Source organism: Peromyscus californicus, unplaced genomic scaffold (assembly GCF_007827085.1).
Source record: "Peromyscus californicus insignis strain IS unplaced genomic scaffold, ASM782708v3 Scaffold_15__1_contigs__length_86483966, whole genome shotgun sequence".
Taxonomy (NCBI): domain Eukaryota; kingdom Metazoa; phylum Chordata; class Mammalia; order Rodentia; family Cricetidae; genus Peromyscus; species Peromyscus californicus.
Genome location: NW_026294447.1, coordinates 18,693,762 through 18,719,401, shown reverse-complemented (window position 1 = coordinate 18,719,401; position 25,640 = coordinate 18,693,762). Strand labels below are relative to the sequence as shown.

Genomic DNA, 25,640 nt, shown 5'->3' with positions numbered 1-25,640 from the left:
TGGTTGTAATTGTGGGGAGGTGGAGGATGAGTTGGTAGGTAGGGCACTTGAGGGTTGTGTAATTACAGTGGTGTATACAGTTTATCTTTCAGCTGTGCTGTGTATATCCCATCCCCTTGATACATACTGCATATGAACAGAATCCTTGGTCGGCTTGCCTCGGCATGTTTGAAGCCCCAGACATCCAACAGTATCATTACCGGAAAGAGATAAAGCCCCAAAGACTCCATCAGGCAAGGAGGTGACTGCCTTTGGGGCGAATGGGGAGTTTTCCTTGGCATTGAACTTGTCAGAAAAGCACAGCCATTGCCCGGACTCCCTTGATAGAGTTCAAGTCTTCCCGGTGCTGAAATACGTGTGTGTGTGTGTGTGTGTGTGTGTGTGTGTGTGTGTGTGTGTGTCCAACTGATTTCCGACATTTCAAAGAGATTCTTTCTATTTCTCGGCATTACCGAAATGTACGTTACCGGGAAAAAAAAAGGAAAACAAGCATAGAACTGCAATTTTCAAGAAAATAGGATCTCCAAATATAAAAATAAAAAAGTAGCAGATAAGATGTATAATTCAATCAAATTACACAAAATTGCTTGAAAATCCAGAACAGTAGCGATCCATTATGCCTCTGTTTTATTAGTGACAAGTACAATCACGCTAAAATAAAGAACACTGGTGAATATATAATTGGCTGTAATCATGTTAGTGTTTGAATAAAAATGACGGGAACATTTAACACTTTGACAACAAAATGTTCAGAAATAACTTATTTATTCAAACAGTTTTTTATTTTCCACCAAGCGAAGGAGAAACACAGTTTGCTTAGGAAAATCAATGACTTTTCCCTGCAATAAATAAATACCCCAAAGGGGAAAAACAGCCCCACACCTCTATATTATTACTACTATTATTTTTAACCACCAAGAAGCTTAATCCTATGTGAAGTCAACACTGTGCCTAGTGGTTGTTTGGTACTAAAGTCCGCCATCTAGAGGAACAGCTGTGTAGCGCAATGCCAACCTTTTTACCCCCGCGGTGACCCGGAGAATTAAAGTTAATATTCCTTTGCAAATTGCTGTCCAAACTAACTCCCCCACTCCACCCCCTCATATCCCCTTACGCCCTGCAACATCGTCACAATATTTTCTTAGTAATTGTTATGCGCAGTTGACAAATCACAGACTTTCTCGGTTAGTGTAAGAACTCCCGGGAAAGTGTCAGGGAGTGCGCTGGGGAAGGGGGTCAGGGCTCAGAAGATTCTGAAGAGATGATCCACTTTCACCCGGGGTTCATCTAGAGCAACCTGATTTCAGGTCCTTTAAAGGAACAGCTTAAGAGGGAATCCACCACATGCCCGCTTTCTCCGGTTTTGCATGGAGAAAGCAGCCAGAAGCACAGTCCTACTTCACCGCACCCGGCTCCGCCAGCACACAAAGATCTGAGCTCCTGCCTTTATCTGATTAGCCCAGTAAGCCCTTCATCGACCCAGCTAGGCTGTTGGAAATACCTATAATGCAGACTTTGGTTGTGCGCCTGAAGTCAGACCCACCCAAGAGAAAAAACAATCTAGATTTCTGCACAGTGGTGGAGTTTCAAGAAACGTCTGGAGTGCGCGGGAGAATTTGGGGCTCGGCTTGGTGGGACTGTGAACCTTTAGCCTTTTAGTCTTGTTAGATCTCCCAGATCTTCAAGGGGTGGGGGGAGGGAAAGCCACTCTTCCTTCTCATCTACTTTAATTTAAGCTTTGGGCAGGGATGCGCTAAGTCAGGGCGAAGGAGGGTAGATGGAGAATTCCCTTGTGCGCGGTGCATTTTCAGTTAGCGGCCGCTGCTGCCGCCTCTGCCATCCCCGCGGTGATCCCGAACAGCTATTCATTCAATTGTCTCCGCTTCACCCCAAAGTTTGATTTCATCTGCCCCAAGTTACCTTGAATACTGTTCAAGCTATAGTTCATGAGCAGGGCGAGAAGGAGCAGTGCGATTGAATTCATTTCGAAAAATAACTGTAGTAAACACTCGAATTTCAGCTGGGGTTCATCTCTCCTGTGTCCCTGGCCATTTCTTCTTCTTCTCTCTTAGATTTCTCACCTTTCATTCACTCTCCCCTTTTCTCTCTCTTTCCTAGTCTATATCTACCGAAAATTTCCCAAGAGGAAAATGAATGGACAGAGGGAAGGTGGGGCAGGGACTTTTTTTTTTTTTTTTTAAACTCGGGGTCTCAGATGCTCCACTCTGGAGTATCGATACCTCTAAGAGACTATTCTTCCTTTTCTTCTGGCCCGATAGAACCTCAGAGTCATGAACCAAGAACCCATGTTCATGGTGTATGTATAAGTTATTTTTAAGGTAGCTAAATATGCATTTTTAAAATCACAGAGTCTAAATTGATGCTCCATTGGAAGGCTGCCCTGTGGCCTGAGGCCTGAGTGTCCTAAACTCATTCTTTCCAACAGCCCTAGAAACTCAAGTCCCCAGAAATGTGTGTGTGTGTGTGTGTGTGTGTGTGTGTGTGTGTGTTTTATGCAAAACCAGCTCTCTCCACTCCCAGGTCTATCATCCCTCTCCCGCATTATATTAATGGCGTGCTAGCCTTCCTCTACGTGTGTTGGCTGCTAATGCGAGCCACTTAATGCTCATCTGTGGAGATTTTCCCAAGGCTAGTTGCAATGTTGGCTCTTTTTTTTTTCTTCTTCTTGTTTTCTTTTCAGGGCACGTTCATCCCTCCCTCCCTCTTCTTCTTTTCTTGAGATGGGGTCTGGAAAGGGGATCCAACAACTTTCAGTGAGTGTGTGAGGCTCCCTCCCGTTTCTGCCGCTTGTCAGTTACCCTGGGATGGACTGGGCAGCTTTGGTGCTCTCTGGAAAGCCCCTAGTTGCATCTAACAGTAAACCTGACTTCATCTTTTCTTCAGTCCTGCTTTCCCTCTCTCTCATTACCTAAGTCTGTTACCAAAGGTCAGGATGGTCCCCACTGAAACTCTACAGTATTCTCCACTCCAATACTCTGAAGAAAATGCCACTAGAAATTGTCACAGAGATGCTCTGCACCTTTGCACGGTCTCGTGTGTAGGGTACGCTTCTCTAGATTAAAGAACTTCTTAGGGATACTTTTTGGGGGCTTGCAGGTATCCCCTCCATGAAGAGGTGTACCCCAGAGATAGAAATCACCCTGTTAAACCTTACTCTCTCCTGTAATGCCGGCCAAAGTCATGAGTCCACATGATTCATGTATCCAGTTTCCAAGGAGAAGATCATCAGCAAAAAGCCAAGTAAAATTAGATGTGTAATAAATGTTATATAGTGGGTTTGGTGATGGGTTTATGATTCACAGATGAAATGTTCTTGCCACTTAGAAGTTGGTGACGCGCAGACGCAAGAACTGTTTCCCATTTCTAGCTTTACCGTTCTTTCCCCAAGAATCCTTAGGAAGTTATATCACCTTTGGAGGGGTTCTTCTTCATCTGAAAAAAATAGTAGTTGTTAGTATATGAAGTGCCAGGTATATTCTGTTTGTACAAACTCCCAAGAAATGACACCCCAAGTCATTTCCAAACCACATTTTTTTAAAAGTTGGAAATGAAATCCCATTCAAATTACAGCAGTGCCATCTAGTGGCCATGTGGCTAAATAACAGTAAGGAAGGTGGGAGAGTTGATTTTTTTTAAGGGCATAGTGGTTTTTTTTTCTTTTTTGATACACTTTAATTGTCTGTCTTGCAAAGAGAACTCTATAATATCAAAATTTATACTATAACATAAACACAGATAAATGAAACTATGTTTTACCATGTTAAGTTTTCATCCAAGTCAGTTTGTGCTTTACTAAATTAATTTTACAAATTATCACCAAGAATTGATAACAAGTTACAAACATATAATTAAAATCAAAACAAGTAGACATGTCTGATATTTCTTTCTGGCAGTCATTTATTATTATGTAAGATAATTTAGTCAGTATCAGGAAGACATTAAATATTGGACCATATTTTAAATAACCACCTCTGTGCTTTCTCTGTACCACCACTGATCAAATGTTTTGAAATTCAAAGTAACAGAATTCTTATGCCTGGATGGGCTCCACTTTTTTTTTGTAGAAAAGATTATAAATGGACTTGGTGGGCACAGGTGCAGTCTTAGCGAAGGCAAGCTAGAGAGTCCAAGAATTTTCAGAATAACAACTTTAGCATTTGCTTGGCATTTAACACTTTAGACTGAGGTAGTAGAAGAATTCATCTCATTCCTGTGACTTTGTAAGCCAGCCATATGTGTGGGTGTGGTTTGTGCATGCACCCGCTGAAGTGTGTTTCATATCAGCAAGGCAGCTGATGACTTCTGGAGTATAAGGACCCGTGTTTTATGGTTATTAGTTTTGTATCACATTTCACTTTTGCCAATACTTCCCACAATTCTCCTGTAGAACGTGGCTACCCACTGGCTTAAGAACAAGTGGACTGTCTTAAACATGATAGCTAGAACACTTGCTAGCATAACGGAGAATGTGAGCTAGCCATGTTGCTCTTCCTGACCCTTGTTTCTTTACACATAAAGTGAAAAGGATGAGCCTCTTTACTACTCCATGAAGCTCAGAAGATCCATGAATTTATGAGCCATAAATTCAAAATTTTACCAACTTTTTTTGTGTCTTCCAAGATGAATGGCCTAAGGTAAGAGGTTCAGTCGCTTGGTCTGTTTTACCTGCTATTTCCTGGGGAGGTGGGGGGAACATGCCTTGTTAATCTTATACAGCACCAGCACCTTTAAATCCCAAGTCCTAAATCTGAAATACTCTCAAGCCTAAAACTTTTAAATGCCAACATGCCATTTTATATTTTGGACTATAGAGCATTGGGGATTTCTGATTTTTCAGATTAGGAATCTTCAACCAGCAATGTTGAAAATCTTTTCAAGAAGCTTTTCTGATGCCCGCAATGTTGCTTGTAACCCCTCTTTCTTTGAAATGGGAGCATGGAGATTCAGTATTAATTCTGAATTCATCCAACAACCATTTTTTTTTACCAAGAATAAGAATTGATAAGCCCCCACTTTTCTTCCTGTTTCTACCATATCCTCCTTTTCTTTCTTTCTTTTTTAAATAGCAAAAACAATTCTTCAACTTCCCCAATCAACATTTACAAATTCATTGACATGCACTGGACTCCATCATGCTGTCCATCATAAAACTCATGTGAGGATGCTGATGCCACTGAACATACAGCTGAGGCAGCTGTATCTGAGTTCCTCTAACATATCGTCATCATGATGATAAATTAATATTAATATTCTTAGATAACAGATCCAAAATAGTCTGACTGTAAACAGCCTACATCTCTCCTGGCTTCTATGACCCTTTGAATAAATTCCTTCAGGAACTGACAGTCAGATGTTTCCAGCTTCCATCTGACTAGGAAAGTTATTGAACAAATTTAACAAGGAGAGGACTGCTCGCAGAAGGCACACATCACTCAGGATATACATATGCTCTGCCGCATGGAGGCTGCACACAGACACAGGAGTATCATTTCCACACTGCCCCGGGTTGATAGAAAGCACAGGGTTTTATGAAGAAATTACAAAAAAAAAAAATTAGGAGGAAAACTTGGGGTCTTTCAAAGGTTTCTTTCTCAGGTGCTGTTCTGTTCCGTAGATATCCTTCTGCTCCTCTAGTCCTGGGAATGGCAACTAAAATACCTTGTGCCCCTGGGCTTGTGCAGGGAGGTTTTTTTTTTTTTTTTTTTTTTTTTTTTTTTTTTTTTTTATCCCAAATGCTTGGGACATGAAATGTTACACATCTTTGGAAAATTTACATAGACCTTACTGGTTGAAGATCCCTAATCTGAAAAATCAGAAATCCTCAATGCTCTAAAGTCCAAAACATAAAATGGCATGTTGGCATTTAAAAGTTTTGGGCTTGAGAGTATTTCAGATTTAGGACTTGGGGTTTAGAGGTGCTGGTGCTGTATAAAATTAACAAGGCGTGTTTTCTCCTGGGAAATTTTAGGCAAAACAGACCAAGCGACTGAACCTCTTACCTTAGGCCATTCAGCTTGGAAGACACAAAAGAAGGTTGGTAAATCCTGGCTTTGGGGTCCACACTACTGCCTTCACTTACCCACCTTGGGCTTGGAGCCAGCACGTTAGGAAGTGGGAACATTTCACCATGGGGAGTACTTCCTGATGTGCCCCTCAGTAGGATTCTACCTCATATATTTGAGGACTCTCAGTTTTTAAAGTGTTGGGACCCCTTGCAATGTGGTAGACTCTGTGCTATGGTTTTCTTTCTCCTTTACTTCAAGTTGTTATTTTTTTTCAGATTATAATAACAATCATTTTCTTCTTCCCTTTCCTCCCTCCATCATCCCTCAACCTTCTTGTCTTTCAAATTTATGGCCTCTTTTTTTTAAAATTTTATTTGATATGTGTATTCCTAATACATAAAGACAACCAGCCCAGTCTGTATAATGATACTTTTATGTAGATTTTCTCTCTTTCAGGCTAATGATTGAATGCTCTATCTACAGGAGGTATCACCATTGCAGAGAGATTGTCCCCACAACGTCTTTGCTAGTCAACTTGGGAGGTAAAAGTTTGGAGATGAAAGGAATCTTAGACATCATTCAATTTAGCACCTCAGGAGAGAGGTGACTGAATCAAGGACTTCTTGGAACTATGCTAAATTGAGTCCAGAATATTCTGAGTTTCCTGCCATTGTTTCTTGTCTGTCTCCATGGATACTTAATGTGTTTTATTGATGTATTTGGTTATTCTTTTCTTGCTGGCTGTCTTGTTGACTTGTTTTACAAATGGGTTATATCTTTCGCTGCATGCAATGGCAGAGAGAGTTGTGACTGATATCTTGGATTCATTTTCTTCCAAATTGCTCTCTGCTGCCCTCAACTGGTAGCTAGCCACCAATGCAGACGCGCTATCTGCCTTCATGTTAACCCACAGCATTTTTTGACTCCAGAGGAGATATGGGAAGATTATTAATCATATTACAGAAGTTTTTTTTTGCACAGGACAAACGGAACAGGTTTTTTTTGTGTGTCCACCTCTTATTCTCCATTTCCTCACTCCGTACACATTTGCTTAAGATACACGAAGAAAAGTATTTGGCTTTTTCCTCTCTCAGATATTTGTAACAGAGTATTTGGAAAGACTACTTAATTATCAAATCGAGATGCATTTCAGCTGCTGTAATATCCAGCAGATACTTCTGTAATTACCCATAAGTGAGATTAAGTATTTTATCTCTAATGTTATAAAGAAACAGAGAATAATATAAGGACCAGAAATAGTGGGTTCTCTTTGTTGTGACAAATTTATATTGTGCATATGCTGTATGTCAGACAGCATTGTAAGTGCTGAGAATACAGTACTGGTAACAGGACACAGGGAACCCATATGCTTTCGCTTTTTATTTCAGTTTTTATTAAACATTACATGGACACAGAGTGCTACATAATATACCACAGAACCTTCCAGAAGGAGCCGGTGACCATTAGTACTTTCTCATCCTTCCAGAAAAATGTCTCCTTAAACTGTATTCTCCGAGCCCTGGGACACGCAGTAAGTACTGAATCCAGAGATGTACCCATCCTTTCCCCTGAAGTCCACTGATACAGAAATAGGGATATAGAAATAGGCATCCCTGCCCTGTACCTCCACTCGTGAACTTGCGGATGTATGTAGTGGCTACTTCAGGAATGAGCAAGCACACTCCCATGACACCAAACCCAGAGAGAATCTTTAACTAAATCTACATATGATTACATAAAATAAACCCCACGGGAATGAACACTCTGCAGCCACTGTGCAAGTCAGTGTGGCAGTTGCTCAGAAAGATGGGAATTGATCTTCCCCAAGATCCAGCTACACCACTCTTGGGCGTAGACCAAAAGGATGCTTCACCCTACCACAGGGTACTTGTTCAGTCATGTTCATTACTGCTCCATTCTTCTTCTTCTTCTTCTTCTTCTTCTTCTTCTTCTTCTTCTTCTTCTTCTTCTTCTTCTTCTTCTTCTCCTCCTCCTCCTCCTCCTCCTCCTCCTCCTCCTCCTCCTCCTCCTCCTCCTCCTTCTCCTTCTTGTTTTTTCAAGACAGAGTTTCTCTGTGTAGCTTTGTGCCTTTCCTGGATCTCACTCTGCAGACCAGGCTGGCCTCGAACTCACAGAGATCCGCCTGGCTCTGCCTCCCGAGTGCTGGGATTAAAGGTGTGCGCCACCATCGCTGCTCCATTCTTAATAGCCTGAAGTTGGAAACAACCTAGATGTCCCTCAACAGAAAGAAAATGGATAAGAAAAATGCGACACATCTAAATAATGGAGTATCACACAACCATTAAAAAATAAAATCATGAAATTTTCAGGTAAACAGATGGAACTAGAAAAATTAATCATGAGTGAATTAACCCAGACACAGAAAGATAAATATGGTATATATTTGCTTATATGTGAATAATGGCCATTTAGTAAATGATAAGCAAGCTACAGTCCTTAGACCCAGAAAGGTTATTTATAGGGGAAGGGACTGGAGGAAGACACATGGATCTCCTTGGGAAAGGGACATCAAATAGATCTTATTGGTGGACTGGGGGCTGGGAGATCTTGAGTGCATTATTGATTGACAAGACACATCCTAAAACTGGGTAGCACCATTTCAGTGGGTTTGGATCCTGAAGGGTAGAGAAAGAGAGCTGATAAGTAGGCATACTTTCATTTTTTCTTTGCTCTTGATTACGCATATAATGTAACTATTTCAAATTCTTGCTGTCTCAGCTTCCCCAGGATGGCCAACTATAACCTGGAACTGTGAAGGAAAACAGAATTCTTCTCCCATAAGTTGTTTTTTGTCAGGTTATCTTTTTTTATCAAGGCAACAGAGGCAAAATAGGAAGATAATATAGTTGTCTTCCAGTAGACAGACAAGCCATACCTTCTGTACAACCTGAGTGTGCATATCAGATCAGCTCTACATATCACACGACTTAGAAATGTGCAAATGAAACACTTTATTATTAATTTTTAATTTATATGTACAGGTGGTTTGCCTACAGGTATGTCTATACACCATGTGTGTACATACCTGATACTTGTGGAGGCCGGGAGAGGGTGCCGGAAGTATTGGAACTGGAATCACAGATGATTGTGAGCCACCACATGGGTGATGGGGATCAAACCCATGTCTTGTGGAAGAGCAGTCAGTGTTTTTAACCCACCGAGCCCTCTCTTTAGTCCAAGAAATATATATTCTTGTTGATAAACTATTTAAAATAGCTTTCATTTTTGTTGACTTCAGACTTCAGTTATTTACTTACTTATAAAAGAAGTACTTATTTGGCTTATGACTCCAGAGGCTTAGAATTCATGATGATAAAGCCAAAGAACACCTGAGCGCTTTCATCTTGATGCACAGCTGGTGGGTAGAGAGAGACCCCTAGGAAGCGCTTCAAACCCAAGCCAGGCTCCAGGGACATACCTCATACAACAAACCACACCTCCCAATCCTTGCCAAACAGTTTCACCAATTGGGGACCAACTATTCTAACATATGAGTCTATGGGGCCCATTCTCATTCAAGTGTTCAAAAAAAAAAAGCAAGTAAAGAAATAGAATCATTCAGCTCTTGATCATCTTGTATGGAAATATCAACAAATCTATTAATTCTTATTTCTTTTTAATAAAATTATTTTCCTATTATTTTCATTTCCCCAGATTAATTATAGGTTTTATGGTGGAGGATTATGTATTGCCTATTATGCATCTCTAATTATTATTGCTTGACAGAGAAAATAGCTCCTATTGAGTTAAAAAAAATCATACTTTATTTGAAAAATTTCAAAAGAGTCAATTCATTTGGATCAACTCATCCTTTTCTAATGAGGTGAGTCTATAAAAAGTGTGAACACCCTTTGTCTCAGCCACCAACTCCTGCAAGCATTAACTGGAAGCCTGCTGGCTACCCTGGACAGGGAATCAGTTAGGCAATCTTCATTCTAGTCCTGCTTCTCCAATTTCAGTCGCCCAGACTTATCCCCAGCTCAGTAGCAGACCACCTATTATAGCGAGGGGTTCTGTGCAAATCCTGGTGGTACCACCAGTGAACACTCTCAGCCACTTCCTTCTAGCCCATCCCTATCTTGATATTGTGGGATGACTCATCCCTAACAGGCTTGAGGGCCAGCCAGCCCAAACCAGTAAAAAAGATACTTTCTGAGAGCCAACCTGGGTCTGCCTGATGGCCTTAGCAAGAGCAGCTGAGACATGATCTGGCGATGACCTGGACCAATAAGGGGCAGCCATGTCACACCAGCAGATGCATATTCATCAGATCTTCCCCCAGGGTGGGATGGAGGGTATATAAGGCTTGCCTCTTCCTGAATAAACTGAGCTTCTTGTTTTGACATTAACCCTGAGTCTGTGTGGTTTGACTCTGTGCCTACTTGGCCCCCTCCCACAAAGGAAACAACAGCACAGGACCCTGCCACATGATATCTTTTATTTTTTTTTAATTTTTTTATTTATTAAAGATAGATATTCTTTTCTCACATAATATATCCTGGTTACAGGTTCCCATTCCTTTACTCCTCACCTCCTCTTCCATATGGATCCACTCCCTTTCTGTCTTTTGTTAAAAAATAATGAACGGTGTTCTAAGGGATAGTAATAAAATAATACAAAATATAATAAGATAATCAGAATTGAATAAAACAAAGCTAGAAGGAGCCTAAGAAAAGGCACAAGAAAGAACCACTTATTTGTACACTCAATCTTACAAAGACACTAAACTGACAGTCACAATATATATGCAGATGACTTGGCTCAGATCAGCCCAGGCCCTGTGCATGTTGCCTCAGTCTCTGTGAGTTTATATGTGCATTGCTCATGTTGATTTAGATGGCCTTGTTTTCTTGATCCCCCATGCCTCCATCTCTTACACTCTTTCTGCCTCCTCTTCCAAAGGTTTCCCAGAGCCCTGAGGGAAGGTATTTGATGGAGATACCCCATTTAGGGCTGAGGGTTCCTAAGTCTCTCACTCTCTTTATAATGTCCGGCTATGGGTCTTGTATTTGTTCCCATCTGCTACAGGAAGATGCTTCTCTGATGATCCCTGAGCAAGACACTGATTGACAAGTACAGCAGAACATCATTTGGAGTAATTTTATTGCTGCTTGAAAAAAATTTTAAGACCAATAATATTTGGTTTTACTCTCGGTCCCTGGGCTATCTAATTTAAGGTTCTCGGTCAAGCAAGAAGTGTTAGATATGGGTTCCATTTCATGGAGTGGGCCTTAAATCAAAGCAAATGTTGGTTGGTTGCTCCCACAAGATTTGTGCCACCATTGCTCTAGCATATCTTGCAGACTGGACAGTGTAGCTGGGTGGGTTTACCTTTCTCTTTTTGTAAACATGCAAGTACCTACCTCCCTGTACCAAAGATGCTAGAACATAGGGGTGAAGGCTCTATGTAGGCATGAGCTCAACATTCCCATGTTCAATGACCTGGGTGGATATTGTCTTTAGCAATGGGGCCTTGCCTTCAGTTTGTGGAGAGCAACCTATTGTCTCGGCAACAGCCTGGGTTGTTTGGGGATTCCCATGGGACTTATTTGGCCAACAACTCTATTAGACATAACCCAATCCCAGTACTGGCAGCTTCATTTGGTGACAAGAGATGGCCAGTTTGGGCTGTGTTGCTTCTATTATTTGGTGAATTCATTTAGAACACTTTCATATATTTTAGGAAGCTTCTACTGCATTAGGTGTCTTGGGATCTCTATTACACCATGACCACAGCAACTCTTTTTTTTTTTTTTTTTTTTTTTTGGTTTTTCCGAGACAGGGTTTCTGTGTAGCTTTGCGCCTTTCCTGGATCTTGCTCAGTAGACCAGACTGGCCTCGAACTCAGAGAGATCCGCCTGGCTCTGCCTCCCGAGTGCTGGGATTAAAGGCATGTGCTACAACTGTCAGGCCACAGCAACTCTTATAAAGGAAAACATTTAATTGGGGCTGGCTTATGGTTCAGAGGTTCAGTTCATTATAATCATGCTGGGAAGCATGCTGAAAAATATAGCAGCATGTAGGCAGACATGGTATTGGAGAGGTAGCTGAGGGATCTACATCTGGATCTGCAGGTGGCAGGAAGAGAGAGTGAGCTGCTAGGCCTGGCTTGAGCTTCTGAAACCTCAAACCTCCTTCCCCTAGTTCCACCAAACAAGGCCACAACTTTTCCAACAAGGCCATACCTCCAATGATGCCACTCCTTATGAGTCTATATATTTTTTTTGGGGGGGGGGGTTGGGAAACTTTTAATGCTTGCTTTAATTCACGAGGGGTTACAAGTCTGTTTAAATTGCTTATCTGATATTGATTTAAATTTGGTAAGTTGTTGTTTTTTTTACCCCAGTTCCCAAATAAATCACACATGGAGGCTTCTTCTTCTTCTTCTTCTTCTTCTTCTTCTTCTTCTTCTTCTTCTTCTTCTTCTTCTTCTTCTTCTTCTTCTTCTCCTCCTCCTCCTCCTCCTCCTCCTCCTCCTCCTCCTCCTCCTCCTCCTCCTCTTCCTCCTTCTTCTTCTTTTGAGACAGGCTTTCTCTGTGTAGCTTTGCACCTTTCCTGGAACTCACTCTGTAGCCCAGGCTGACCTTGAACTCACAGAGATCCACCTGCCTCTGCCTCCTGAGTGCTGGAATTAAGGGCGTGTGCCACCACAGCCCGGCCATGGAGGCTTATTCTTAATTATGAATGCCTAGCCTTAGCCTGGCTTAGTTTCTAGCCAGCTTTTCTATACGTTAAATTATCGTGTCTACCTTTTGCCTCTGGGCTTTTCCCATTCATTTACTTCTGTAAATTTTACTCTTACTCCATTGCTGGTTGTGTAGCTGGGTGGCTGGCCCCTGAAGTCCTCTTTCTTCTCTGGCTGCTAGGTTTTTTTCTCCTCCCAGTTTTCTCCTTCTATATATTCTCTCTGCTTGCCAGCCCCACCTATCTTTCTTCTGACTTGTATTAGCCAGTTCTTTATTAGACTATCAGGTGTTTTAGACAGGCACAGTAACACAGCTTCGCACAGTTAAACAAATGCATTATAAACAAAAGTAACACACCTTAAAATAATATTCTACTACAGTAAGTGGTATATATTGAGAAAATGATCCATTTCTTTTAGATTTTTCCAATTTTGTGGAATACAGGTTTTTAAAGTGTGTCCTTATGATTCTATGGATTTCCTGGTTGTCTGTTGTTATGTCCTCCCTTTCTTTTCTGATTTTTGTTAAGCTGGATATTCTCTCTCTACATTTTAGTTAATCTGGATAAGGATTTGTCAACCTTATTAATTTTTATCAAAGATCCAATTCTTGGTTTTGTTGATTCTTTGTATTTCTTTTATATTTATACGATTTCAGCTTATTTCTTGCTGTCTACTGCTTTTCAGCATAATTTCTCCTCCTTTTTCTCCTTTTTCTTTTTTCCTCCTCTTCCTTCTTCTTCCTCCTCCTCCCACCCCTCTTCCTCATTTTTCTTTTTCTTTATTTTCCTAGAGCGTTCAGGTGTGCCCTTAAGTTGGGATCTCTTCAGTTTTTTTATGTAGGCACTTAGTGCTATGAATCTCCTTCATCATGTACCATAAGTTTGGGAATGTGTGTTCATTTTTATTCAGTTCTGGAAAATCTTCTTCATTCAGTAGTGAAAATTTCAGTTTCCACGAGTTTGTAAGATTTCTGTTGTTCCTGTTATTGTTGGTATCCAGCTTTAATCCATGATGGTCAGATAGGATACAGACTGTTATTTGGACTTTCTTATATCTGTTGAGAATTGCTTTGTTTCTGAGTACATGATCAGTTTTGGAGAAAGTTCCATGAAGTACTGTGAAGAATGTATATTCTTTTGTGTTTGGGCAAAATGTTCTGTAAAATCTGTTAGGGACATGTGATTTATAATGTCTGTTAGCTCTAACATTTGTTTAGTTTTTGTCTGGGTGAACTGTCCATTGGTGAGAGCATGGTATTGTATATCCTATTATCAGTGTGTAAGAGGGTCATGTGATTTAAACTGTAGTTGTGTGTCTTTTATGAACTTGGCTACCTTTGTGTTTGGTGCATAAATGTAAGAATTCCAGTGTCCTCTTGGTGGAATTTTCCTTTGATGAGATTATAATATTCTTCCCTATCTCTTCTGATTCATTTTGGTTTGAAGTCTGTTTTGTTGGACATTAAAGTGGTTATGCCAGCTTGCTTCTGAGGTTCATTTCCTACAGGTGATAGCTGTCCTTGATGGTAAGGTGTGTTTCTTGGATGCAGAAGAAAAATGGATCCTCTTTTCTTATCCATTTTCCTAATCTATGTCTTGATGTTAAGTGTTATCATTGAGCAGTGTTTGTTGATTCCTGTTATTTGTTGTTGCGGTGTGTGTGTGTTTGTGTTTGTGTGTGTGTGTGTGTGTGTGTGTGTGTGTGTGTGTGTGTGTGTGTGTTTCTGTTTCCCCCCTTTTGAATTGTTGTATAGGAATATTTATTTCTTGTGTTTTCTTGGGTGTTGTTAACCTTCTCAGGTTAAATTTTTTTTCCAGTTCTTCTGTGGGGCTGGATTTGTAGATTGATGCTGTTTAATTTGTTTTTTTTTTCCCTCTCAAATGTCTTCTTTCTCCATCTATTGTGACTGACAGCTTTTCTGGGTATAGTAGTCTGAGTTGTCTGTTGCTCATTTGTCCAGGCCCTTCTGGCTTTAGAGTCTCCATTGAGAAGTCAGGTGTAATTCTAATAGGTCTACCTTTATATGTTACTTGGCCTTTTCCCTTTTGCAGCTTTTAAATGTTCTTTCTTTGATCCGTATGTTTAGTGTTTTTATTATTATGTTACAGGTAATTTTTTTCTAGTCCAATCTGTTTGGTGTTCTATAAGCTCCTTGTACCTTTATAGGCATGTACTTCTTTAGGTTAGGCACATTTTCTTCTATGATTTTGTTGAAAATATTTTCTGTGCCAAGCATGGTGGCACATGTCTTTAATTCCAGCACTAGGACAGTAGAGGCAGGCATACCCCTGTGAGTTTTATGTTTAAAAAAATTATCTTTCTCTAATACATTTCATCCCAACCACTTTCTCCTTCTTCCTCTCTTCCCAATCCCTTCCCCTTCCCCAGATGTACTCCTTTTCCACTTCCCTTCAGAAAAGAGCAGGCCTCACAGGGCTATCATCCAAACACAGCATAATGAGTTACAATAAGACTAGGCACAAACCCTCCTATTAAGGCTGGATGAGGCTACCCCACAGGAGGAAAAGCATACCAAGAGCAGGCAAAAGAGTCAGAGACACCCCACCCCCAATGTCAGGAGTCCAACAAGAACGCCAAGCTAACAACCATAACAAATATGCAGAGGACCTAGCTCCAATCTGGACAGGCTCTATGATTGCCATTTCAGTCTCTGTGAGCCCCTATGAGCCCTATGTGCTGTGTTCTCTTTGTGTCCTTGACTCTATGGGCTTCTACAGTCTTTCCTCCCCCTCTTCTGTGGGGTTTCCCTGAACTCTGCCTAATGTTTGGCTTTGTGTCTCTGCATCTTCTCCTATCAGATGCTGAATGAAGCCTCTTTCAGGATGATTGGGCTAGACACCTATCTATGAGTATAGCAGAATATCATTAGGAATCATTTCATTGACTTTTTTTTTTTTTGCCAATTCTGTTTGATTCTATCCTAGGTTTCTGGGCAATCTAGGCTCTGGTTCCTGACCATCCAGTCAGTTTCAGGTGTGAATTCCCTCTTGTGGCATTTGGACCAATCACTCGTTGGCCATTCCCATGAGTTCTGTGCCACCATTATCCCAGCACATCTTGCAGGCAGGACAAATTGTAGGTTTAAGATTTTGTGGCTAGGTTGATGTCCCAGTCTCACCACTAGAAGCCTTGACTAGTTAGAGAAGATAAAGGCCAACCTGTTCTACAGAGAGAGTTCTAGGACATCTAGGGCTACACAGTGAAATACTATTTTAAAAAACAAAAACACACACAGAAGAGAGAGAGAGAGAGAGAGAGAGAGAGAGAGAGAGAGAGAGAGAGAGAGAGAGAGAATTTTCTGTGCCTCTGACCTGGGTTTTTTCTCCTTATTCTATTCCTACCATTTGTAAATTTAGTCTCTTCACAGTGTCCCAAATTTCCTGGATATTTTGTGCTGGGATTTTTAAAAATTTAAAATTTTCTTTCACTGAGATATCCATTTCTTCTATTTTTTGTCTTCAATGCCTGATATCCTCTCTTCCATTTATCTTTTCTTTTTCTTTATTCCTCTCTCATACAATAACCTTAGCCTCCCCTTTCCTCCCTCCCCTCCTCCCCTCGCTCCCACATTCCTGCTACCTTAGATCCTATGCTCCTGTGTTTTCCTTCAGAAAAGAGCAGGCCTCCCACTGATATCAACTGAACACAGCATAACAAAAGGTGCAATAAGATTACTTATAAACCCTCACATCCAGGCTGGATGAGGCAACCCAGTAGGAGGAGAAGGGTCCCCAGAGCAGGCAAAAGAGTCAGAGACACCTCTACTCCCACTGTTAGGACTCCAACAAAATCCCCCAGCTAAACAATTATAGCATGTATGCAGAGGGCCTAGAGTAGACCCATGCATGTTCTGTTGCTGACACTTCAGTCTCTATGAGCCCCTATGAGTCCTGCTTAGTTGATTCTGTGGGCTATGTTCTCATGTTACCCTGGACCCCTTTGGCACCTTCAGTCTTCCCTTCCCCTCTTCTATGGGGTTCCTGGAGCTCCTCCTAATGTTCAGCTGTGGGTATTTTTGTCTGCTCCCATCAGCTGCTGGAGGAAGCCTCTCTGATGATGACTGGACTGGGCACAGGTCTGAGTATAACATAATATCATTAGGAATCACTTTTTTCTGTCCTATATCTCTGGGCCGTTCAGACTCTGACTCCTGGTTATCCAGGTAGTATCGAGCATGAGTACACTTTTGTGGCATGGGTCTCAAATTAGACCAGTCATAGGGTGGCCATTCCCACAAAAGTCAGTATCCCCATTGCCCCCACCAGGTAGGATAGATTGAAGGTTGAAGGTTTTGTTGCTGGATTGGTGTCCCAGTTCACCACTGTGAGCCTAGCCTGGTTACAGAAGATGGTTGGTTCAGGCTCCTCATTCTCTGTTACTAGGAGTCATTGCTAGGGTCTACAGCACTAGGATTGATTACACATTGCCCCCCACTGCCCTCCAATTTCAGTCAACTCTCACCTTACTCTCTTCTATCCCTTCCACCTGATTGTCCTTCTTACCATCCCAACCTGCCCCCAGTCCACCCACAAATTCTACTCTATTTCCCCTTTCAAGGGAGATCCCCTTAGAGACTTCCTTGTTACCTAGCCTTTCTGGGCCTGTTGGTTTCATCATGGTTATCATATACTTAACAGATAATTCTGCTTAGAAGTGAGCACATGTTTGTCTTTTTGGATCTGGGTTACCTCACTTAGCATGCTGTTTTATAGTTCCCCCCATTTGCCTGCAAATTTCATGATGACATTTTTTTTAACAGCTAAGTAATAGTCAATTGTATAAATGGACCACATTTTCTTTATCCATTTTTCAGATGAAGGATTCTAGGTTGTTTACAGTTTCTAGATGTTATGAGAAAGCCACTATGAACATAGTCAACCAAGTATCTTTATGGTAGGATGAAGTATTCTCTGAGTATATACCAAGGAGTGATATATCTGGGTCTTGAAGTAGATCCATTTCCAGTTTTCTGAAGAAGAACCATATTGATTTCCATAGTTGTTATTCAAGTTTGTACTCCCACCAGCAATAGACAAGTGTTCCCCTTGCTCCATATCCTCACCTCCATGAGCTGTCAACTGTGTTGTTGATCACAGCCATTCTGAAAGGTGTAAGATGGAATATCAAAGTAGTTTTGATTTGCATTTCCCTCATGGCTAAGGATTTTGCACATTTCTTTAAGTGTTTCTTAGCCATTTGAGATTCCTCTATTGAGCATTCTCTGTTTAGAGCTGTACTCCATTTTTAATTGGCTTATTTGATTTGTTGATATCTAATTTCTTGAGTTCTTCATATATTTTGGAAATCAGTCCTCTGTCAGATGTAGAGTTGGTGAAAATCTTTTCTCATTCTGTAGACTGCTATTTTGTCATATTGACAGTGTCCTTTGCCTTACGGAAGCTTCTCAGTTTCATGATATCCCATTTATTGATTGTTGATCTTAGCACCAGTACTAACAGTGGTTTTTATTCAGGATGCTTTCTCCTGTGCGAATGCATTCAAGACTATTCCCCAATTTCCCTTCTATCAGGTTCAGTGTATCTAGTTTTATGTTGAGGTCTTTGATCTACTTGGATTTGACTTTTGTGCAGGGTGATAAATATGGATCCATTTACATTCAGTTAGACCAGCACCATTTTCTTTTTTCCATTATATATTTCTGGGTTTTTATTTAAAAAAAAAAGGTGTCCATAGGTATGTAGATTTTTCTCTCTGTCTTCAATTCATTCCATTGGCCAGCATGTCTGTTTTTATGCTAATACTATGTGGTTTTTATTAGTATAGATCTGTAGGACAGCTTAAAATTAGTGATGATGATACCTCCAACAGTTCTTTCATTGTTCAGGACTTCTTTGGCTATCCTTGGTTTTCTTGTTTTCCATAAGAATTTGAGTCTATTGTTCTTTCAAGGTTGGAAAAAGAGTTGTGTGGGATTTTTGACTGGGATTTCATTGAATCTGTACATTGATTTGGTAGGGTGACCAATTTTATTATGTTAATTTTATTGATCCACAAGCATGAGAGATCATTCCACCTTCTGATATCTCCAATTTCTTTCTTCAATGACTTGAAGTTTTTAAACACTGCAGGTCTTTTCACTTGCTTAGTTAGAGTTACACCAAAATATTTTATATCATTTGTGGGTATTGTGTAGGATGTTGTTTCCCTGATTTCTTTTCCAGTCCATTTGTCATTTTTATATAGGAGGGCTACTGATTTCTTAGAGTTAAGTTTGTATCTAATCACTTCATTGAAGATGTTCACCAATTGTAGGAACCAATTGTTCACCAATCTTGGTAGAATTTTCCAGCTTGCATTTGTATACTATCTTATCAGTGAATAGTGATACTTGACTTCTTCCTTTCTGATTTTTATCCCCATGATCTTCTGGTTATTGCTGTAGCTAGAACTTCACGTACTATATTGAATAGATTTGCAGAAAGTGGACAGCCTTTTCTTGTTCCTGATTTTAGTAGAATTGCTTTGAGTTTCTCTAAATTTCATTTGATGTTGGCTGTAGGCTTGCTGTAAATTGCTTTTAATATGGTTAGATATGTTCCTTGTATCACTAATCTATCCAAGACTTCTATCATGAAGGGGTGTTGGATGGTATCAAATGCTTTTTCATCCCCTAATGAGATGATCATGTGTTTTTTTTTTTTCATTCACCTTGTTTATATGGTGGATTACATTGATTCATTTTAATATGTTGAACCATCCTTGAATCTCTGAGATGAAGCCTACTTGATTATGGTGGATGATCTTTTTGTTGTGTTCTTGCATTCAGTTTCTAAGTATTTATTTTGAGTATTTTTGCATGTATGTTCATAAGGGAAATTGTAGTTATCTTTCTTTGTTGAATATCTGTGTTATTTGGGTATCAGGGTGACTATGACCTGATAAAATAAATTCAACAATGCTCCTTCCATTTCTATTTTGTGGAACTATTTGAGGAGTATCAGTGTTAACTCTTTTTTGAAAATCTCATAAAATTCTGTGTTAAAATTGTTTGGCCCTAGGATTATTTTGGTTGGGAGACTTTAAATGACTGCTTCTGTTTCACTAGGGGTTATATGTTTATTTAATTTGTTTATCTGCTCTTGATTTAATTTTGGAAGGGCAGTATCTATCAAGAAAATTATCCATTTCTTTTAGGTGGAGCACAGGTTTTTAAGGTATGACCTAATGATTCTTTGGATTTTATTGATATCTTTTGTTATATACCCCCTTTTGTTTCTGATTTTGTTCATTGGATATTCTCTGTCTTTTATGTTAGTTTGTATGAGGGTTTGTCTATCTTATTGATTTTCTCAAAGAACCAACTCCGTGTTTCTTCAATTCTTTGTATTTGATTTCTTTGATTCTCTTTGTTTCTATTTTATTGATTTCACTCCCCAGTTTGATTATTTTCTCCTGTCTACTCCCCTTATGTGTGCTCACTTCTTTTTGTCCTAGAGCTTTTAGGTGTTCTGTTAAGTTGCTAGTATTAGATATCTCCAAACTTTTATTTTATATAGGCGCTTAGTGCTATTAACTTTACTTTTGGCACCACTTTGATTTTGTCTCGTGAGTTTGGGCATGTTGTACATTCATTTTCATTGAATTCTAGGAAGTCTTTAATATCTTTCTTATTTCTGCCTTGAACTAGAAGTCATTCAGTAAAAAGTTGTTCAGTTTCCATGAGTTTGCAAGCTTCCTGGTTTCTATTATTGTTAAACTCCAGCTTTAATCTGTGGTCTGATAGAGTTTAGGCAATTATTTCAGTTTTCTTGTATCTACTGACACTTGCTTTGTGATTTAGTATGTGGTCAACTTTAGAGAAAGTCCCATGAGGTGCTGTGAAGAAGGTATACTCTTTTGTGTTTGGGTGAAATGTTTTGTAAATATCTGTTAGATCCATTTGCTGTATAACATATGTTAGCTCCTGTATTTCTTTGTATATTTTTTGACTGGATGACCTGTCCATTTGGTGAGAGTGGGGGATTGAAGTCTCCCACTATTTATGTGTGAGGTTCAATGTGTAACTTAAGATTCAGTAATGTTTCTTTTACAAACCTGGGTGCCCTTACATTTGGGGCATAGATGTTAAGAATTAAAATGTTATCTTGGTGGAGTTTCCCTTTGATGAGTATGAAGTATCCTTCCACATCTCTTTTGAATAATTTTGGTTTGAAATCTATTTTGTTAGATATTAGAATGACTACGACAGCTTGTTTCTTAGGCCCATTTGCTTGGAAAATCTTTTTCCAACCCTTTGCTCTGAGAGAATGCCTATCTTTGATGGTGAAGTGTATTTCTTCTATGCAGGAGAAGCATGGATCCTGTTTTTGCATTCAATCTGTTAGTCTGTGACTTTGCTTGTGTGCTGTGGAATGTCTTTCTGCATGCTGTGAATATATACTATTTTACAATAGTTAGCAAATAAAGCTGCTTTGGCCTATGGCAAGAAAACTTATAGCCAGGTGGGAAATCCATGTGGAGGGACAGAGAAAAGAAGGGTGGAGTCTGGAGGGATGTCAGCCATTGCCAAAGGAGCAGCAAGATGCTAGCAGACCAGTAATACCACTGCTATGTGGCAACTTATAGATTAATATAAATGGGTTAAATTATAAGAGGTAACTAGCAAGAAGCCTGCCATAGGCCTTACAATTGGTAATTAATATAAGCCTCTGAATGATTATTTTATAAGCAGCTGGGGGACCACAGGACCAGGTGGGACCAGAGAAACTTCTGGCTACATTTTGGCACCCAATGTGATATCAAGAACTTCCACCCAAAAATCTGAGAAAGCTTTAAAAAAGGGTTCTAAAATGGAGCCAAGAGAAGCTTCCTAATTCATGTCTCCTATGGCAGGCTGCAGTACAGAGATGCATCCCCTGGCCACAATGTGGTTCAGTGGCAACATGGAGGACTCCTCTCCTGTGGTCTGATGGGCCAGGCTGTGATACAAAGAGGCTTCACTCAGTCACTACCTGTGGGCTTGGGAGCACAGCCATGGACTTAAAAACACAGTCATACTGCTTAATACTGCTTCTCAAAATTGGGGAGGTAAGCATGACTGGGGACATGTGCCATGTTGAAAAGCTAAGATGGGCAGAGTCAGCAGCCAAAGCCACCACTTCAGTCCTAACCACATTGGAATTTAAAGCAATGATCAGAAAAGGATTATAGATGCATGAAGGACAGTTTCAGATGGAATAAGCCGCTAAATGGTTTACAATATCTATAAAAGATACATAGGCTTCAGAGAGAAAAGAGAAAGGATATAGTCATACAAATAAATAAAATCTTAAAAACAAAAAATAATATATAAAAAACAAGCCATGTAAAGATGGATATTACACAGAGAGTCTGGGTTATATTATCTTTGGGATTTTTAACTACAGAAGACATTTGATTCTAAAGGCTGCTAAGTTATATATAAGTGATATATATATTTAAAAATATCTTGACTTCAAAACTTGAATCTGAGTTTATGTTGCTTTGGAAAGGAGGCTCTGCTTTTGTTTCCACAGGAAGTAAGAGGCTATGGATTTGTTCTAGGTTAAGATGGATCAAGTTTGATCAAGTGAGATCTCCTGAACCTTAACAGATGGTACCTATCAACAATGATTATAGCCGGTCTTCCCAGGACTTGACTATCTTGAGTTTTCTCAGGATCACCATAAGATTGCTAGAGTCCGTAGTCAGCAGGAAGTGGCCTAGAACACTATGCCCACATTCTCAAAAAATGGATTATGGATATTTGTCTTTGTTTAGGTTGTTGGTTACACATTGTTATTGGTCATAGTCAATATCTTTCTAAAAGAAGAAAGGGGGATATGATATAGAAATGTAGAATATAGATATGATAGAATGAAAGGGTAGATTATTGAATCTACTTTTAAAGAGCAACAATTTGTTTGAAATATTTTACATTGCTATGGATTTTAGTTTATTGATACAAATTTAAAGTTAATTTTGTTATATGGTATGTATATTTTTACTTGTTTAAGGTATTATGTTTATGTAACTCATTTAAATTGTAATGTATCATTAAGAAATACAGATGAATAGTTAATCATCTATGATAATCAAACTTATAGTCATGTTAGTTAAGTTAGTTAAGGTAGGTAATCTTCAAACACTTCAAAGGCTTACAGAATACATCATTTAAAATGTTTTAAAAACTTAGACTTTCTGGACAGTGAGACACATCTGCTCCTGGCAGTACTGATTTACTTCAAAGAGGAAGATGGGCATCAAAGACACTCTGTATGGAGTTTATCTCTTCTTGGCAAAACTGGCCATTTGGGCAAGAAACTGCTCAGGCCTGGATTGCTTGACAATATGTTGTAAAAGCTGTACATATAGGACCCATAGGAAAATGACCACTAAATTTTGCCAAAACGAAGTGAAATGGTCCTTCAGTTTCCTGCTTTGCACAGAAGACTACTGGACATTCTACAAGACACAGGGAGAGACTCTAGACCTATAGGCTGAAGATGGATGCCCTGAAATTACAGAGCAATTTTGGGTGACTGTCCAGACAGCCAGATGTCTCTGTCATTCTAGATTTTTGGAAGTTGCTTACAATGCACTTCCTGTTTACCTAGGTAATATTATATCCTTCTGGGATCTTTGATGGAGTTGAAGACTAGATAGGTATAATTACAGCTTTCCTTAGTCATGATAAAAGATAAATTAGATGTAACATTTTAGACACACAAAATAGGATAGATGGTAGAATATTTTCTAATTTTTCCAAATATAAATAAACTAGATATTGTAACTGTAATTCTTGCTTGATAACTGCTTTCTTCTATATAATTTTACTATATTAAAATTAAAACCTTCCTTTTTGATTAGACAGAAAATGGGAAGTGCTGTGGGATGTCTTTCTGTATGCTGTGAATATATACTGTTTCCATTGGTTAGTACATAAAGCTGTTTTGGCCAATGGCAAGAAGCTTACAGCTAGGAGGGAAATCCAAGTGGAGGGACAGATAGAAGAAGGGCAGAGTCTGGAGAGATGCCAGCCACTGCCAAAGGAGGAGCAAGATGCCATCAGACCAGTAATGCCACAGCAACATGGTAACTTATAGATTAATAGAAATTGGTTAAATTATAAGCGTTAGCTAGCAAGAACCCTGCCATACGCCATACAATTGGTAATTAATATAAGCCTCTGAATGATTATTTTAAAAGCAATTGTGGGACCATGGGGCCGGGTGGGGCCAGAGAAACTTCTGGCTACACTTGTGTGAGATTACTTTCTGTATTTTCATGGATATAGTTAACCTCCTTAGGTTGAAGTTTTCCTTTTGGTACCTTCTGTAGGGCTGGATTTTTGGATAGATATTGTTTAAATTTGACTTTATTGTGGAATATCTTGTTTTGTCCATCTATGTTGATTGAAAATTTTGCTAAATACAGTAGCCTGGGCTGGGTTCTGTGGTCTCTTAGAGTCGAGTCTACAGGACATTTCTCTGGGCCCTTCTGGCTCTTAGAATCTTCATTGAGAAGTAGGATGTAATTCTAATAAGTCTGCTTTTATATGTTATGGATCTTTTCTCCTTGCAACTTTTAATAGTCTTTCTTTGTTCTGTGTGTTTAGTGTTTTGATTTTTATGTGGTGAGGGGACTTTCTTTGCTGGTCCAATCTATTTGGTGTTCTGTATGTTTTTTTTATATTTATACAGTCATCTCCTTCTTTAGGTTAGGAAAATTTTTGTCTATGATTTTGTTGAAAATATTTTCTGGGCCTTTGAGCTGAGATTGTTCTTCTATTCCCATTATTGCTAGGTTTGATCTGTTCTTGGATATTTTGTGTCAGAAACTGTTCAGATTTAATATTTTTTCTGACAGATGTATCTATTTCTTCCACCATATTGTCAATTCTTGAGATTTTTTTCTGTTGTCACTTGTATTCTGTTGGTGATGCTTGTGTCTCTAGTTCCTGTTCACTTACCCAGATTTTCCACTTCCAGAATTTCCTCCATTTGTGTTTTCATTATTGCTTCTATTTCCATTTGCAAGTCTTGAATATTATTATTCATTTTTTTTCAACAGTTTGTTTTATCAGGGCTTTCTTAAGGGCTTTATTCACTTCCTCTTTACGGACTTCTATCGTCTTCATAAAGCTAGTTTTAAGGCCATTTTCTTGTACTTCAACTGTGCTAGACTGTCTAGGGCTTGCTGTAGTAGCACAGTTAGGCTTTGGTGGTGACATATTGTTTATTGTGTTCTCATGCTGGCCTCTAGGCATCTGGGTTTGGGGATAATTATAAGTCTGGTTGCTGATTTCTGAGTTTGTCTTTGTTGAAAGGACATTTTGTTCCTTGGTTTCTGTTCCCTCTCTGGTCTTCTGGCCTGTGTGGTCTGTGGTTGAGCAGGAGTTCCCTGCCCAAGCTGGGACTGCTCTTCTGTGTTCTGGCCCCCAACTCTTTCAGAGGCACTCTATATGACCAGAGGCTACACAGGCCACTGGGACTCCAGGTATGCTGCCCACCTGCAGCCCTTTCCTCAACCCTCACTCTTGGTTCACTCCAACCTATCCCTAATCCCACCAACTCTCCTCAGCAACTTGAAAATGCATTTTGGTAACAGGGAACCAAAAAGGAATAAAGAACAAAAAAGAAGGATTCAGGTATTAAGTGCTACTTCACCAGGGACTGTCTATTTCTGGATCTCTCCATGAAATCCATGGAAATAATTTCAGTAATTGCTATTTTATGAGTAAATGTCTCAACATATTATTTCAAAATGACACAAATTAAAAGGGAATCAAGTCATCCTTTAAAAGTAGGCAATGAAAACAAGTAAAAAGTAGTATTTGTAAATTTTGATTTCATATTCTTCTATGTCAAATTTTCAGTAAGAATAAAGAACTGGTAAATCTACAA

At 39.5% G+C, this 25,640-nt stretch overlaps 1 long non-coding RNA gene across 1 annotated transcript in view; it reads left to right on the top strand.

Moving 5' to 3' along the window:
- LOC128110714 (uncharacterized) overlaps window positions 1-25,640 on the top strand; it is a 147,112-nt gene that overhangs the window by 6,004 nt on the left and 115,468 nt on the right. Inside the window, exons 2-4 of the long non-coding RNA XR_008218289.1 lie at window positions 6,510-6,629; window positions 7,415-7,557; window positions 21,610-21,804. This is a non-coding gene — a long non-coding RNA (uncharacterized LOC128110714). The remainder of the gene's footprint in view (window positions 1-6,509; window positions 6,630-7,414; window positions 7,558-21,609; window positions 21,805-25,640) is intronic.